General features: G+C 42.5%; 1 protein-coding gene and 1 pseudogene across 8 annotated transcripts in view; both read left to right on the top strand.

Annotated features, from left to right (window-relative positions):
- Positions 1–16375, top strand: part of TNIK (TRAF2 and NCK interacting kinase) — a 395211-nt gene that overhangs the window by 31543 nt on the left and 347293 nt on the right. The window lies entirely within an intron of this gene.
- Positions 14779–14883, top strand: LOC128593097 (uncharacterized; annotated as a pseudogene).

Here is a 16375-nt window from a genome sequence, read left to right as displayed (position 1 = left end):
AGTATTTACTAAGAACTTTATGAGACAGAGAGAAAGGGAATATTAAAAATGTGAAAAGACAGGTATAGAAAATAGAATTTTCATAGTCATTTTATAAATAAGAATTGATAAACTTTGTCTCCTCCAATTTGTGATGAGGAGGCATGTGGAGAATAAGCCCTCTGATCTCCGAACACACATCCATCTGTGATGAGATGTGTGTACCTGCAGGGTGTGATGTATGGGGAAAACACGTAATGATTACTTGTAGGGGTGTCTGGTGACAAACTGGATCTCAGTTGAGATCCTACTGGATCTAAATACTGCCACGTAAATGAGGGTAGCTGAGCAAACTTCTGTAAACTATGCAGCCCATATTCACCTTTTCCCAGTTTCTCAACATTATATCTTCTCCCCAGGATCTAATTGAGACTTAAAAATTTTTTTTATCTAAAAGAAGTGTTCCCCATCTCTTTTGTTATTCCTGATGTTAACTTTTGGAAGAGTCCTGGCTGGTTGTCTGTAGAATGTCCTACATTTCAAGTACGTTATGATTTCCTCAGGACTACTTAGGCTACATATATTTAGCAAGAGAATTTTATGGCTGCTATTGAGCAGTTCCCACTGTGTCAGGTCAGGGCACATAATCCCAGGTTGTCCTGCTCTTGCTTAGTTACTGTCAATTTACCGTCATTCGTGCAAAGTCCAAGAAGTAACTTGGACCTTTCTTCCAAAAGTATGACATAGCATTTATCCACTGGTTCCCCCCACCCCGAGGCATGTAACAGAACTTCCTTAGGCAGTGGGAGGCCTCTTGGCTGGGGTGAACGCGGGTCCTGGTCGCTCATTTTTTCTTGTCAGCTGAATGGCGTTAGCTCCAGTGCTGAAAGTGTTGTAACAGTTATTGGAATCATTATCATTCTGGTCCCAAAGATTCTGCCCATTTATTCTGTGTCCCGTCCATGTACTATTTTTTTCTTTGCATTTGTCTTAGTTGTGAGATTTATTTTTGTGCTTTTGGTGTAAGAATCTTTTCAAATTGGAAGAAGTAGAGGTTTTAAGCAAGGAAATGTATAGGCCTCATTCCTTTGTTCAGCAGAGCAAAGGGGCTTCCCTGTGTCAGGCTCTTTTCCAAGGACTGCTGACACAGTGGAAAATGGCCCCACAGAGCATGTGGTCTGGCAGTGAAAACCTGTTATAAACAGACAAAGAATTTGTGAAGTCTCAAGTAGGGGTAAGTGGTATGATGAAGCTGTAGGGAAGGCAGGCTATAGGCTCTGTGTGTGTGTGGGGGTGGTGGTGGTGGTGGTGTTAGTGAGGTCAGATAGATTGGAGGCCTCTCTGAGGAGCAGGTGTCTGTGCAGAAATGTGAGCAAGGATGAGGAGCAGCCACACCCTGGGAGCTGCCCTGGGAGCCACCCCAGGAGCCGGTGTTGGGGGCGGGTGCTCTGCACATCTGGAGGTAGCTGGAGGGCAATGACAGAGAACTGGTGTGAAGCTGGCCGTGCTGAGTTCACTGCTGAGGAGCCCCAGGAGACTGGAGCTACATGCTACTACTTTACTTCTAGGAAAACAAGTGTGAAAGACCCTGACAATGGCTGGTGTAAAGCAGATTTAGTCTCACGTGGTACAGAATTGCCATGGGCAGTCAGACACTGTTTGACAGATTTGCTTTGCATTATTTCTCCAAGGTGATAAAACAAGTATGTTAGCCAAAAGACAAATTAGCAGTGGGTTCCATGCTTTCCAGTTGGGTTTCTCTTTGTGGAGATGTGCAAATAGTTTTAAATCCTCTGGGGCTGTAAAGGGAGCACGGAAATAGGGAATCAGAGGATCTGAACCATTGAACTGGCGGGTGGAAGGGCTCCTGAGCCCTGTTGGGCCTGAGTATTCCAACTCATCACACTGAGAGGAGCCCTCTGCTTATCTGATGAGGCTATGGGGAGGGTGGGGCTGGAGGAGGCTCTGGATGTGCTGTATGAGCTGTGAGGCTCTCTGCCTCCTGAGAATTTATTATCATTTAGAACTTTATAACAGTTCAGCTAAACAGAGGTAGTGTATTATCTACCTCCTCTTTGAAAGCAGAATGACAAATAGTTGCTTCAAGATAAAAATGCTTCTTAAAGAGTGGGATTTGATCAATGCACCTTAAAGAACCTAATGAATTATTCAGCCATTCTTCAAACCAGCATATCCGAACTAAGGAAATGATCACTTTTCACTCCCATTTCAGACTCCTGGAAATCAGCTCTGCGTGAGACACTATCTGGGGAATCTTCTTGAGTTTCCATGCTGGATTAATAAACTAGAAACAGCTTTGTGCTTCTTGGAGAAATGGAAATTTGAGGAGGATTTAGAGAAGCATTTAAATTAGGCAGTTGGCAAAGATTCAAGTCTCTAATGTAGAAAGGTAGGTGGATGGATGGGAAGGGAGGTTAGACAGCTGGCCTGTAGTGGCTAGAAAACTTCATGAGAAGTGGATATTGCTGATACTTATAGCTGACATCACGGAGCACCTGTGTATCAGCAATTAGCATTCCTTTCTCAGAGGAGGAAAGTATTATGTGGAGAGATTATGCAGGTTGGTCTAGGTCATATGGCTAGAAAGTGGCAGAGCTGGGATTTCACTTCAGATCTTCCTGACTGTAAACCTAAAACCCTTAACCACATGCTCTCTCAAGGGATTGACTTGTAACAGTGTCAACTGAGGAGACTATTTCTTTTTTTTTTTTTTTTTTTTTATTGTTGGGGATTCATTGAGGGTACAATAAGCCAGTTACACTGATCGCAATTGTTAGGTAAAGTCCCTCTTGCAATCATGTCTTGCCCCCATAAAGTGTGACACACACTAAGGCCCCACACCCCTCCCTCCATCCCTCTTTCTGCTCCCCCCCCATAACCTTAATTGTCATTAATTGTCCTCATATCAAGATTGAGTACATAGGATTCATGCTTCTCCATTCTTGTGATGCTTTACTAAGAATAATGTCTTCCACTTCCATCCAGGTTAATACGAAGGATGTAAAGTCTCCATTTTTTTTAATGGCTGAATAGTATTCCATGGTATACATATACCACAGCTTGTTAATCCATTCCTGGGTTGGTGGGCATTTAGGCTGTTTCCACATTTTGGCAATTGTAAATTGAGCTGCAATAAATAGTCTAGTACAAGTGTCCTTATGATAAAAGGATTTTTTTCCTTCTGGGTAGATGCCCAGTAATGGGATTGCAGGATCAAATGGGAGGTCTAGCTTGAGGGCTTTGAGGTTTCTCCATACTTCCTTCCAGAAAGGTTGTACTAGTTTGCAGTCCCACCAGCAGTGTAAAAGTGTTCCCTTCTCTCCACATCCACGCCAGCATCTGCAGTTTTGAGGTTTTGTGATGTGGGCCATTCTCACTGGGGTTAGATGATATCTCAGGGTTGTTTTGATTTGCATTTCTCTAATATATAGAGATGATGAACATTTTTTCATGTGTTTGTTAGCCATTCGTCTGTCATCTTTAGAGAAAGTTCTATTCATGGCTCTTGCCCATTGATATATGTGATTGTTGGCTTTTTTCATGTGGATTAATTTGAGTTCTCTATAGATCCTAGTTATCAAGCTTTTGTCTGATTGAAAATATGCAAATATCCTTTCCCATTGTGTAGGTTGTCTCTTTGCTTTGGTTATTGTCTCCTTAGCTGTACAGAAGCTTTTCAGTTTAATGAAGTCCCATTTGTTTATTTTTGTTGTTGTTGCAATTGCCATGGCAGTCTTCTTCATGAAGTCTTCCCCCAGGCCGATATCTTCCAGTGTTTTTCCTATGCTTTCTTTGAGGATTTTTATTGTTTCATGCCTTAAATTTAAGTCCTTTATCCATCTTGAATCAATTTTTGTGAGTGGGGAAAGGTGTGGGTCCAGTTTCAGTCTTCTACATGTAGACATCCAGTTCTCCCAACACCATTTATTGAATAGGGAGTCTTTCCCCCAAGGTAAGTTCTTGTTTGGTTTATCGAAGATTAGGTGGTTGTAAAATGTTAGTTTCATTTCTTGGTTTTCAATTCGATTCCAAGTGTCTATGTCTCTATTTTTGTGCCAGTACCATGCTGTCTTGACCACTATGGCTTTGTAGTACAGACTAAAATCTGGTATGCTGATGCCCCCAGCTTTATTTTTATTACTAAGAACTGCCTTAGCTATACGGGGTTTTTTCCAGTTCCATACAAAACGCAGAATCATTTTTTCCAAATCTTGAAAGTACGATGTAGGTACTTTGATAGGAATGGCACTGAATAGGTAGATTGCTTTGGGAAGTATAGACATTTTAACAATGTTGATTCTTCCCATCCATGAGCATGGTATGTTCTTCCATTTGTTAATATCCTCTGCTATTTCCTTTCTGAGGATTTCATCGTTTTCTTTATAGAGGTCCTTCACCTCCTTCGTTAGGTATATTCCTAGGTATTTCATTTTCTTTGAAACTATGGTGAAGGGAGTTGTGTCCTTAATTAGCTTCTCATCTTGACTGTTATTGGTGTATACAAAGGCTACTGACTTGTGGACATTGATTTTATATCCTGAAACATTACTGTATTTTTTGATGACTTCTAGGTGTCTTGTGGTTGAGTCTTTGGGGTTCTCTAAGTATAAGATCATGTCGTCAGCAAAGAGGGAGAGTTTGACCTCCTCTGCTCCCATTTGGATTCCCTTTATTTCCTTGTCTTGCCTAATTGTATTGGCTAGAACTTCCAGCACTACGTTGAATAGTAAAGGTGACAGAGGACAACCTTGTCTGGTTCCAGTTCTAAGAGGAAAAGCCTTCAGTTTTACTCAATTCAGTAAAATATTGGCTGTGGGTTTGTCATAGATAGCTTCAATCAGTTTTAGAAATGTGCCACCTATGCCTATACTCTTCAGTGTTCTAATTGGAAAAGGATGCTGGATTTTATCAAATGCTTTTTCTGCATCTATTGAGAGGATCATGTGATCTTTATTTTTGCCTCTGTTAATATGGTGGATAACGTTTATGGACTTGCGTATGTTAAACCAGCCTTGCATCCCTGGGATGAAGCCTACTTGATCATGATGAATGACTTTTTTGATGCTAAGCTGTAATCTGTTGGCTAGGATTTTGTTGAGAATTTTTCCATCTATATTCATGAGTGAGATTGGTCTGAAATTCTCCTTTTTGTTTGGGTCTTTTCCTGGTTTTGGTATCAGGGTGATGTTTGCTTCATAGAATGTGTTGGGGAAGATTCCTTCTTCCTCAGTTTTTTGGAATAATTTCTGCAGTACAGGAATAAGCTCTTCCTTGAAGGTTTGATAGAATTCTGGAGTGAAGCAATCTGGACCAGGGCATTTTTTAGTTGGAAGCTTTTTTATTGTTCCTTTGATCTCAGTGCTTGAAATTGGTCTGTTCAGGAGGTCTATTTCTTCCTGGCTGAGTCTAGGGAGAGGGTGTGATTCCAAATATTGATCCATTTCCTTCACATTGTCAAATTTCTGGGCATAGAGTTTCTGGTAGTATTCAGAGATGATCTCTTGTATCTCTGTGGGATCAGTTGTTATTTCTCCTTTATCATTTCTGATTGAGGTTACTAAAGATTTTACTTTTCTATTTCTAGTTAGTCTGGCCAGTGGTTTATCTATTTTATTTATTTTTTCAAAAAACCAACTCCTTGTTTCATTAATTTTCTGAATGATTCTTTTGTTTTCAATTTCATTGATCTCTGATTTGATTTTGGATATTTCTTTTCTTCTACTGAGTTTAGGCTTAGATTGTTCTTCTTTTTCCAATTCCATAAGATCTCTTGTGAGATTGTTGATGTGCTCTCTTTCTGTTTTTCGAATGTAGGCATCTAAAGCGATGAATTTTCCTCTCAAAACTGCTTTTGCAGTATTCCACAGGTTTTGGTAGCTTGTGTCTTCATTGTTGTTATGCTCAAGGAAGTTAATGATTTCCTGTTTTATTTCTTCCTGCACCCATCTGTTATTCAACAGAAGATTGTTTAATTTCTATGCCTTTGGGTGGGGTTGAGCATTTTTGTTAGAGTTGAGTTCCACCTTTAGTGCCTTATGGTCTGAAAAGATACAAGGTAAAATTTCAATTCTTTTGATTCTGTTGATATTTGTTTCGTGTCCCAGGATATGATCAATGTTGGAGAATGTTCCATGGGGTGATGAGAAGAATGTATATTCTTTATCTTTGGGGTGGAGTGTTCTATATGCATCTATCAAGCACAGTTGTTCTAGGGTCTCATTTAAATCTCTTATATCTTTGTTTAATTTCTGTTTAGAGGATCTGTCCAGCTCTGTAAGAGGAGTGTTAAAGTCCCCTGTTATGATGGTATTATCAGACATCATATTGCTCAAACTGAGTAAGGTCTGCTTCAAGAATCTGGGAGCATTTAAATTGGGTGCATAAATATTTAGAATTGAAATGTCTTCTTGTTGTATTTTTCCCTTGACCAATATAAAGTGACCATCTTTGTCTTTTTTGACTTTAGTTGCTTTAAATCCACATGTATCTGAAAATAAGATTGCAACTCCTCTTTTCTTCTGAATTCCATTTGCCTGAAAAATTGTCTTCCAACCCTTGACTCGGAGCTTTAATTTGTCTTTTGAAGCCAGGTGTGTTTCTTGCAGACAGCAAATGGATGGCTTGTGTTTTTCAATCCAGTCAGCCAATGTATGTCTCTTCAGTGGGGAATTCAAGCCATTAACATTTATTGAGATAATTGATAAGTGTGGTAGTATTCTATTTGTCTTATTTTGTGAGAGTCCATTGCTTAGTTTTATCCTTTGCATCAGTGTGGAGGTTAGGTTATGTCCTTTGATTTCTGAGTTCTTACTTTGCTGCTGATCCATTGTGGTGGTCAGTGTGCAGAACAGGTTGAAGTATTTCCTGTAGAGCTGGTCTTGTTGTGGCGAATTTCCTCAATGTTTGTGTATCTGTAAATGATTTGATTTCTCTGTCAATTTTTAAGCTTAGCTTAGCAGGGTACAGAATTCTGGGCTGGAAATTTTTCTGTTTAAGTAGATTAAAGGTAGATGACCATTGTCTTCTTGCTTGGAAAGTTTCATTAGAGAAGTCTGCGGTCACTCTGATGGATTTGCCCCTGCAGGTCAACTGGCGCTTACTCCTGGCAGCTTGCAGAATCTTTTCTTTTGTCTTGACTTTGGACAGGTTCATCACAATGTGTCTTGGAGAAGCTTGGTTAGAGTTGAGGTGACCTGGGGTCCGATAGCCCTCTGAAAGCAGTGTGTCAGAATCTTTGGTGATATTTGGGAAATTTTCTTTTATAATATTCTCTAGTATGGCTTCCATTCCTCTGGGGCATTCTTCTTCCCCTTCTGGAATTCCTATAACTTGTATGTTGGAACGCTTCATAAAGTCCCATAATTCTGACAGTGAACGTTCTGCTTTCTCTCTCTTCTTTTCTGCCTCTTTTACTGTCTGAGTTATCTCAAGAACTTTGTCTTCTACCTCTGAAATTCTTTCTTCTGCATGGTCTAACCTGTTGCTGATACTTTCCATTGCATCTTTAAGTTCCCTAATTGACTGTTTCAGTTCCTTCAGGTCTGCTATATCCTTTTTATATTCTTCATATCGTTCATCTCTTATTTGATTCTGTTTTTGGATTTCCTTTTGGTTATTTTCTACTTTATTAGCAAATTCCTTCATTGTTTCCATCATTTCTTTCATTGTTTTCAACATGTGTATTCTAAATTCCCTTTCTGTCATTCCTATCATTTCTTTACAGGTGGAATCATCTGCAGTAGCTACCTCATGGTCCCTTGGTGGGGTTGTTCTAGACTGGTTCTTCATGTTCCGTGGAGCTTTCTGCTGATTCTTCCTCATGAGTGATTTCTTTTATCTGTTTCCTTGCCCTAATTTTCCTTTCACTTCCTCTTGCTCTTTAAGTTCTTGTGCCTGTGGACTAAGGGTTACAGGACCAGAAGTGTGAGAAGGTTGAAGAGCAAAAAAGGGATGAAAGATAGGAGGACCGAGTGATAAGAAAAAAAAAGTAAGATAGAGAAAGGAGAGGGGGTGGGTATAAGGAATATTGACAAAAAGAAGAGAGGCACAGAAAGAGGGAGACAGGGCAATATAGGTGTATAGTAGGGTACTTTGACACAACCTTAAAAAACCCCACCTTCTGGAGGTGCCCAGTTGGGTGGTTCCCTTGAGGTCAGCAGGTCTTTGCTAACCTGATCAGACACAGTACCCCACCTCTACCAAGTAAGGAGGAAAGACAAAAATGCTATAAATCAAACCAAAACAAGCAAACAGAAAACTTTACGGGGATAAAATTGGGTGAAAAACCAAATGATAGCGGTAGAAACACTAGCAAAAATGAAGTTCTAGTTATTAAAAAAGGCAGCAATGGGAAATTATAATTAAACTAGAAAAAATGAGAAAGAAAAAGGGATCTGTATGGCAAAGATTGAAATTAAAAAACAAAAGAACATCAACAACGTCAAAATAAAGAAACAAAAAAAAACAACCAAACAAAAAAAAAGAAAAAAATACACAAGCAGAAACAAAGCAGTTTGTATATGTTATTGAATATTGTCTGGGCAACAAGTGGTCTTCTGGGGTATGAGATGTTAATCACAGTTCTGATACGACTGGAGGCTGCTGATTTCTCAAACCCCAGCAGGTAGACACCCTAAATCTCTCTTCAGCCCACTTAAAAGGCACTTTGAACTTGTAAACTTGCTGAGCAGAAGCTTTCCCAGCTTTCTGGCTGGAATCACTGCTGAAGTGGCTATCCACTTACCCTGAGGGCGGAGCTTGCGGGGCAGATCACTGACAATGGTTCTGTGTGACCCACCGCCAAGCACTATTAGCTTCGTCTGGCTCAGCGGCTCAGACTGGGGCCCTAGACAACGGCCAAAGTTCTCCGCACTCCCGCTCAGGCCCTCCCCAAGGCAGTTCAACTCAGTGCCAAGTCCAAGGACACCAAAACATTTCACAGGTAAGGCCTTTCTGGTTTGCAGTCTTGCTGCTACTGAACTTACAGTTGTGGGCGGGTTCAGACGGATTGAACACATGCGACCACTTGCCGGTTTTCCACTGTTTTAGTCCTCCTCTTGGGGTCCAGAAGTCTCTCACTGACTCCCTGTATCCTCATAGGAGTGATGATAGGCAGATCCCACCAGCCAGAGATGCCTGGAGTCCTATCTCCCCAGACTCATGGTGCCCAGATGCAAGGAAGCTGTTACTCGGCCGCCATCTTGCTCCGCCTCCCCTGAGGAGACTATTTCTAAGACTTTTCCCATTTTCTAAGGATGGTTACATAAAAATATTAAACTATTTATAAATGCAGGTTTACAACTGATTACTGACAGCTGAATTGCTCGTGGGAGGCCCTTTGGAAGAGGAGGTCCCCTAGCAGGGCCTGAAGGTTGGACTGATGAGCCTAGGATTAGTGCTGGGTGACCTGGCAAGTGCAGGGATGCAGAGGTGGGAAAGAGCAGGATGCATATGACCAGGGGCCAGTGGCTGAGAATAGTGTGTGGTGAGGCCTGGGGCAGGATGACTGGGAGGATGGGTTCTGTCCCAGTAGCATGAAGAATCTTCAGATGCTCTGAAGCCAGCTAATGATTAGTCAGAGCTGTGTCTGAAGAATATTTAATTTGGAACCAGATTTAAGATACTATTGGAGTTGGGAAAGATTGAATACAGTGTTGTCATATATTTATGTATCCCTAGGTAAAAAGAAAAGGAAAATGTACATTTATTCTTTGAATTTTGAATGTTGCATATACAAACACTCCCAGAATTATGCCAAGTCCATGTTTAAACATAGGAGTCAAGGCTCTGGAGAAGAAAACCTCTCCGAGGTGCCATTTTCCAGCTGGTCTACCGTGTGTGTTCCTAGTGCCTCTGAGTTTCTTCACATTCTTGTGGTTAGCTTTGCTGTATTCCCTCATATCTGTCTAACAAAAATGGTTACCATTTATTCAAAACTGCTATATTCTGGGAGTTGGTGGTAGCTGTAAGCATTAGATGGCATTCTCCTTATTTCCTGGCAAGGAAATAAGCTTAGTGTGACTGACAGTTAAGGAGTCACAAAACTAGCAGGGTAACTGGAATTCAAATCAGGTACCAGCCTCGTCTGGTCATAAAACTTTTGCTCTTGCTTCTGTACTTTGTACGGTAGTTAAGAGAGTAAACATGGCCATTGATAGCCCTTCGCCTTGCCTGGCAGGTGCTCCTAGGCAGGTTAAGGGTCCTCGGGTCTCATTTTCCTTATCTCTGAAGTGGGGGATTTTCATAGGGCCCACCTGACACATTCTGAGGACTAAAGTAATACTTCTTTTATTTACTTTTTATTATTTATCACTGAGTCCTTCTGTTGGCTGTAACATTCTGGACCTCAGAAAAAGGCTTAAATTCTGGCACAAAGAAAAAGAGAGATGTGTTTGAAAATCCAAGGCTCTGGAGAGGAAACCCTCTCCGAGGTACCATTTTCCAGCTGGTCGGGGTGGGCTGTGTGTGTTCCTGGTGTCTCTGAGTTTCTTTACATTCTTGTGGTTAGCTTTGCTGTATTCCCTCAGATCTGTCTAATGAAAATGATTACCATTTATTCAAAATGGCTATATTCTGGGAGTGGTGGTAGCTGTAAGAATTAGATGGCATTTCCCCTATTTTCTGGCAAGGAAATAAGCTCATTGTGCATATTAGGTTGAAAACTGTAATTAGCTATATATTTTTTTCCTGGGTTTTCTTAACCCAGTTTCCACACGGTGCTGCTCACTGCCTTCTTCTCTGTCCTGTGTAATGATCAGAAACTGCTCCGCAGCTATGCTGGGATGTCTGACCTTGGTAAGCAGGAAGGGACTTGCAGGGACCCTCTCTTGAACAGGGAGAAACTGCCTCTTCTGAGAGGGAAAAGAGTTTTCAGACACTGCTTACTTTCTTTTGACCTCGTGGGGGCAAGAACAACTCAAGCTGGATAGTTTGAGGTTTTGGACGACGTCCCTCAGCAGATTTGAAATAAGCTGTTATAAAAGCAGACAACCAAAGCAGAAAGCTACCTACTCGTTTGCAGATATAGGGAAGGGGTGGAGGGGGGGTTCTGAGAGAACTGCAGGGCTCAGTTTTCATCTGGAACCAGGGGCTCCTCCCTGGTCCCTTTCTGCTCCTCTGGGCCTGCAGCTCCAGAGACCATCCTTATGGTCAATGGTGGGGAGGAGCTCCAGGGTCAGTTTCAGCATAACTGCTGACTCGCCTTACTTTACTTCTTCCTCACCTGGCTTTAATGAGCAATTTTATATGCAGATGTATCTTTGGTGCTATTAGTATTGATTTCTCATCCTAATTTAAAATGACTGGAAGTTTTCTTGCACATCTGAATGAATACTTGAATAGAAATTCAATCTATACATCCAGCACTGTGTAATTACCCACTCATCTCCACCTGTAAGAGCAGTGTGAGAAGATGAGCAATGAAGTCTTTCCAGTGATCAAAAATTGAAATTAGGCTCGGCACCCGTAGCACAGTGGTTACAGCGCCAGCCACATACACTGAGGCTGGCGGGTTCAAACTGGCCCGGGCCAGCTAAACAACAATCATACTTACAACAAAAAATAGCTTGGCATTGTGGTAGGCGCCTGTAGTCCCAGCTATTTGGGAGGCTGAGGCAAGAGAATCGCTTAAGCCCAAGAGTTTGATGTTGCTGTGGGCTGTGACACTATGCCACTCTACCGAGGGTGACATAGTGAAACTCTGTCTTTAAAAAAAAAAAAAAAATTTGAAATTAAACCTACTGTACCTCCATGAACATACTAATGGTTTTTTTACCCAGAAGACATTATAAAATGCATGCCGTAATTTGTAAATTTGATAAATGCTGGTGATCAAAGCCACTCTAATTTTTTTCCCTAATTACTTCCCTAACCTCGGAGTTCAGCAGTGAAAAGAAAATAGTCTCAATGTGTATAACTAAACAGCACAGTGTCCGGTCCCCCCGGCGATGTCCTGGAAGAGTGGCCATCCCCGTGTGCACAGTCCTGATCCCAGGCCTCTCCTGTTCGCCCTGTGTGTGATGCAGGCCAGACCAGCCCAGCTGAGTGGAGCTGTTATTGCTGCCTTCAAATTCAGCTCTCATGTGAGCAGTGGCGTCTATACTGCCTTCCCTTTGGATCTGTGTGGGTTTGACAATTAATTTAACATGTAAGATATGGCAGAAGTGAGTGTCTACCAGTTTTCTCGTAGGCAAAATTTTTAATAGACTTCAGGCTTCATTTATTTCTTGTGCTCTGGGAAGAGCCAACTGCTGTCAAAGAGGCTCAGTTAGTCTGAGGCCACCTTGCTGTGAGGAAGCTGAAGATGCTTCCTGGAAAGGCTGTTTGGAAGGGGCTGTGGACCAGCCATCTCTGAAGGTGCCAAACGTTGCAGTGAAAACTCTTTGGATGATTCTGAGAACTATGAAAGATAATGAAATTATTTTAAACCACTAAGTTTGAGGTGCTTTGTTTTCCAACATTAGAAAGCCAGAATATGTTTTTGACTATCCAGAATTGTATATTTCTGTTTTCATAGCCAGGTACTGGGAACTCCTTAGGCTGATGTTAGCAGGGTTCTTTTAAAATTCCTAGAGGCCTGAAAAACCTCTATAAATTTCTGCTTCTCATCTGAATTCTATTTTTTCTTGCTTGTTTACACAAAATTGTGCTGAGTATAAATTTACGTTTCTCAGGCATGGTACCCACATGAAGCAGGCATTGCCTGGACCAGAGGGAACGCTGGGCTGGGTGCAAAATAGCTGCAAGTGGGCAGAAAGGAGAGAGTAAAAATTATTAGAAATTAAGAAAAGAAGTATAATCTATAATAAACTGCTTGCACTAAAGGTAGAGAGAGACAGAAAGAAAACTCTAGAATTTTTGGTCTTGATTATTTAACATTTGGCATTCAAAGTGACGATTCAAAGTAACCAGGTAGACACATGTCCCTCTGACAACCATGTGGTGTGTGTAGTGTCTGAGATGACAGGGTGAGGGCCCACTTCATGCTTCATCTCTGCCCACCCTCATTGTCTCCTCAACAGTACAAGTAGAAGAAGGGTTAGGCCTTCTTCTTGGGTCTGTTTATTTTAAGAAGTTTGCAATTGCAGTTTGGAGTTCCAAGTCCACCTGTAGTCCGCATGTAAGCCTCTTCCAACCCAGTAAGTTAGTCAGTGGAAACATCTGTCAGCCAGAGTAATATTCGTCTTTTTTTTTTTTTTTTTTTTTGTAGAGACAGAGTCTCACCTTATCGCCCTTGGTAGAGTGCCATGGCGTCACACAGCTCACAGCAACCTCCAACTCCAGGGCCCAGGCGATTCTCCTGCCTCAGCCTCCCGAGTAGCTGGGACCACAGGCGCCCGCCACAACGCCCGGCTATTTTTTTTGTTGCAGTTTGGCCGGGGCCGGGTTTGAACCCGCCACCCTCGGTATATGGGTCCGGCGCCCTACTCACTGAGCCACAGGCGCCGCCCCGTAATATTCGTCTTTTATATTGAGTTTTCACCTTTTTAAAGAAATTTTATTAATGAGCAGTGGTAGATTGAGGTCTACATCCTGGGCCCTTTGCTGTTTTGGGGGGCTTATAAGGCAAGTTTCACTCCAGAGAAACTTTTCTTGTTGATATTTGTTTTTCTTTAGCCTATTCCCTGTCTTCCAAGTATTTGCCTCCTTTTGGGTCTTTGCTGGATAAGCAGATATGAAGTTGTGTGATGCTGATGTTTCTTGCATTTCACATTCTGGTTTTCTCAAATTTTATCCCAGAGTATGAACATAGAAATAAAAGTAGTAATTAAATGAACAAAATGAAAAGGAAAATAACTACTAAGCATTGTTTAGTCCCCCTCAGGAACACTGATGTAAAAGTATACCAACATTTAGCAGTGAACAGATGGGCAGAGATAACTTGGCTCCTGCTCCGTAGAGTGTGTGTGTGAGTGAGGAGGGCTGGCTGGGGCTCCACATCAGTATGGCAAACATCAGTATCAGGGCTGACAAACATCAGTATCTCCTCATGTTTGTGTATTGGTTTGAACCTTTACACACCTGGCCCTTGTCAGTTTGCAGTTAGGAGAGTGATGGTTAGATGCACTTAGCTTGCCAGACTGCCGTTCTGGGGTTCAGCCATAGGAAGATGAGGAGAGGACGATGCTGACGTGTGTCGCGTGTCTGGAGTGAATGAGATTCTTCACTGTGTGTCACTTAGTCCTCACCGCAGCCTGTTGAGGGAGATGCTTTCATAATCTTCCTTACCTTGAAGGAGCTGAGGCTCAGAGAGAGTGCAGGCAGTGAACGCCAGGCCCTTGGCTGGACTCACATCTGCCTGCTTTTGGTGTTTTCTGTCCTGAGAGTGGAGAATCTTGGTTGTCTGACCCCAAGCCAAGTCCCTTGTGGCAGAGGGAATCTGGTGGCCCTCTCAGTGACCTTCTAGAGGGCTTCCTCCACAAGTCCTGGCCCTGGTCCTTGTCACAGCTTCTTGTGGCTAAATGAGCCACAGTGGTCTTTTCCCTTCACAAGAGAAAGCGTTTCTTATTAAATAAGATAAGAAACTTAGGGCTCCCTTGATTAAAAGCCCTCCTTTGCCAAATTTCCCCAATTGAGTACGAAAAAAAGCCCTGACATTGTTAGTTTGATTGTATGTAGCCCTTTTTCTGTTTCTATTTAATGAAGACATAGAATTTATACTAAGTACGGCACATAAACATTATGTGTGAGATGTTGTTTACTTTGTTACCTTTTTATAGAAGAAACTGCCACCAAAATGGTTTTTATGGAAATTGTATTTTGTTCTGATTCCTTTTATATATCGCTTCTCGGCCTTTTGGCTAAGATCAAGTGTAGTATCTGATTCCCTTTATACTGCGTTATGATTGTTTTTCTTTTATCTTGAGCTGTTTCTGGGCACCCTTATACCAGGAACATGGGCCTTGGAGTGGCTGTGTTGCTTCCTGTGGGTGATGAGAGCTGACTCAGCACCAGGCTTGTGGCAGGGTTTGAGGTGGAGGCGGCCAGGACACACCTGTCTGAACTGTTAAGTTCCAATACCCAAATGGCCCCGATGAGACAGAGGGGTGCAACTGGCATCTCTGAGACTCTCCTGTGCGGTTCATAGTGGAGGTGCTGCCATGTCACCAAATAAATGTCAGGAGGCTTAGCATGTAGCAAGAACTTTGGAACACTTGTAAGACAACACTTACACCATTGTATGTTTCTGTTTCCTTGGGAAATGGGGATATAGGTTCTGTTTTTCAACTAAGGTGTTTGCTCAGTGCTGACTGGTAGGGGTAGGTGCTATCCCTGTGTCTGCCTTCATTCTCCTGCCCACCAAGAGCATGGCAAGGAGAGGGTGTATCTCCCAGACTGGTTAAAGAGCTCCCAGCCCAGTGAAAGTATGCTGTTTAATAATGGTGGCTAACTCTAGCACTGCTCCACTTAAAATGAGAAGAAATGGACCAAAGCCACAAGGCAATTTCTGTTTACAAATAAAAGGACTTCTAGATTGGAACAGACAACTCTGGAAGGTTAGTAGAATCTTACATCGTTGAAGGTCATCCAGACAGATGCTTGCATTCTGTCTGTGACATTTCCACCAGGTGTGTCACCATCCCTTATGCCCGCCCGCTCCCAGCATTGACCTCTGTCAGGGAGCTTCCTCAGGCCTCTTCTCCTTGTTCCCCTCACTTCTTCAGTTCACCAGCTCCTACTTTTCCTTTCTCTCTTTTACTCACATAGCAATGGGTTCCCCAGCCCCAGCCCCAGCATCCTTTAAGTTCCTCTGACCATTCATGTGCTCCCTGTCCCCATGCCCGCAACCCCCACCCAGCAGGCCTTGGGGGCCTTCTCTGCCCTGTTCTTTGCTCTTCCCCTCTTTCTTCCAGGTGGGGTCTCTTCGAATTTCTGTCAGCAAAACACAGTGTTATCTTAGATGTTCAGTACCGAGTCAGGGATTTGAGGAGTATCACACTTTCAATGCCTCCACTTGCCACCTGTAAGCTGGGGTTGCTCTCCCTTCCTCTGGGCAGGTAGTCCATGGTCCTTTAATGGAGAGCCTTTCGAGCTGGTGTTTACTCTCTGCGCATGGCCTGGAGGCTCTGCTGACCTGGCTGTGAGGCTGCTGTACCTTCCCAGGCCTCCGAGTCCAGCTCAAGGGCAGTGTGGGGACAGCTTGTGATTTTGTGACCAAGGACTGTCAGCTGGCAATAAGGAACCAGTGGCAAGTAGGTGCTGTATTTTTTCTTCTAGCTCTTCTTTGGTCGCTGATGGCTGGATATCTAATTATTAACTCAGGTGTGTGTTGTGGTCCTGGTATTATACATCCAGATCAGCTCATTACCCTATCTTGTATCATCAAATCATAATCACTGCAAAGTATAGGCTGCACAGACTTTCATGGGTGCCTCAT

This window comes from Nycticebus coucang, chromosome 8 (genome assembly GCF_027406575.1).
Source record: "Nycticebus coucang isolate mNycCou1 chromosome 8, mNycCou1.pri, whole genome shotgun sequence".
Lineage (NCBI taxonomy): Eukaryota > Metazoa > Chordata > Mammalia > Primates > Lorisidae > Nycticebus > Nycticebus coucang.
Note: the sequence above shows the minus strand (reverse complement) of the source record. Positions and strands in the feature narration are given on the sequence as shown.